Below are 1,904 nucleotides of genomic sequence, written 5' to 3' on the forward strand. Positions count from 1 at the left end.
CTACATGCAATCCTTTAGCTCCATGCAAAGCTTGTATGTGCGCATCCGTGTAAGTATGTAAATGTGAATGTCATTTAAACCATGGTTGTTTGCTTTAAACTCACATCTATCTAGCCAACATAACACACATATTTTTCGTTTTATATTTTATACTCGAGTATAATATAGACTTTTATTAAAAAATAGGGGAAAAATTAAAACCGGGTCGTGTTCCGGCCAACCATGATACTTTTTACGTGAGTTTGCTACCTCGATACTCTATATGATTTTCTTTACGTTTAATATCAATTATAACTACGATAACTAATTTTTAGTCGTTTTGTACCGAAAATATAGATTTGTCAAGTCGTTTAGTAAAACAACATATCACACATACTTGCAAATTGTTTTCACATCATAATGAAATATATATCCATGTGCAAATTAGCAAGTCAATTTTTAGAATAGTTCGGTTCAGAACTTCATGCGAAAGAATGTTGGATCTATGTCTGCTTATACGAAAGAATGTTGTCTCTTCCCTTTCCTATAGGAGGGTGAAACAAGTTTTACTAGCAACGTCGTACCGGAGGTGCCAGTAGCCTCAGTGTGCTAGTCGCTTCTCAAGATGGCCTCACTGGCAGCAAAATGTTCTCTGATGAGTTGACTCACGTGCTTGACTGGGATTGTACTTTATCTCTTCTGTCAGCTAAGCTCTGGTGAATTCCTCCGACATCAACGTTAGCACGATGGTTCGTCCAACTGAGCATGTCCCCAATTCACAAAACTATATAGTTGCGAACCTCATAGGTAGATTCATAGTAGTTAACAGTTTGCTTAAACAAATTGACATGGTTGTTTGATCTACGCAAAAGATGGCACTGGTTGTTGGTTTTAATAGTGAAATGTCATCCTAACCATTTAACTAGCTATATCCAACATATTATGTATTTATTTCTCTAAATATTGTCAGTTGCTCTCCAATACAAATTACATGGTTGCCTCACTATCTGTTTTTAAAAAACTTTTTGGGGGTAAAATCAAACTGAAATTCGGCGATGGCTCGTCCCCTTGCAATCGGTCTTCTACCTTTCAGTTTCTCCTCCTTAGCGTGGCTTTGCATCAATCTGTGCAGAGAATTAAAGCAGATGATGTCTCCTCCGATCTTGAGAATTTTTTTTTGGATGACCTAATATGTTATGAGCTAAACTTTGCCAGCATTTTATCCTTTCCTCAGTTCCTCTACATGTAATTTTAGCTCGTCGCGAAATGAAGGAGGCGAGGAACCACTACCACACGCGGGGCTCCTCGCGCGGCAGCGGCGACACCACTGCCAAGCGTGACCTGATGTTACAGTGGGGCAACCGGAAGCGCCTGCGCTGTGTCTAGGGCTGGAAAAAAAGCTCGAGCTCGACGAGCTGGCTCGGGCTCGCAGCAGCTCGGCTCGGCTCGGACCGGCTCGACGCTCAGAACGAGCCCGAGCCGAGCCTGTTTTTGTGGCTCGTGAAAAGAGCGAGCCAGCTCGGCTCGGTGCAGCTCGCGAGCTGGCTCGTGGCTCGACCCAACAACAATTTGTTACATAAAATCATATATAGCATATAATATTAGTACCGAGTGGACAATTAATTTATGTTATTTGAGATTGCTATACAAAAATAATCTATTTTCTATATTATATTAGTGATATATCTATTTTAGAAATTTAAAATATGTTATTTAAAATATTTTTAAGATTTTATATTATAATTTAGAGAGCAGTTTTATGTTTATACCTAGGCTCGTTGGCTCGGCGAGCCGGCTCGCGAGCCGAGCCTCGTTTTCGAGCTCGCCAGATGGGCGAGCCGAGCAAAGCTCGGCTCGTTGCATGAGCGAGCCGCAGCGAGCCAAGCTCGGCTCGGCTCGTTTCCACCCCTAGTTGTGTCAAGGTG

Source organism: Zea mays, chromosome 9 (genome assembly GCF_902167145.1).
Source record: "Zea mays cultivar B73 chromosome 9, Zm-B73-REFERENCE-NAM-5.0, whole genome shotgun sequence".
NCBI lineage: Eukaryota > Viridiplantae > Streptophyta > Magnoliopsida > Poales > Poaceae > Zea > Zea mays.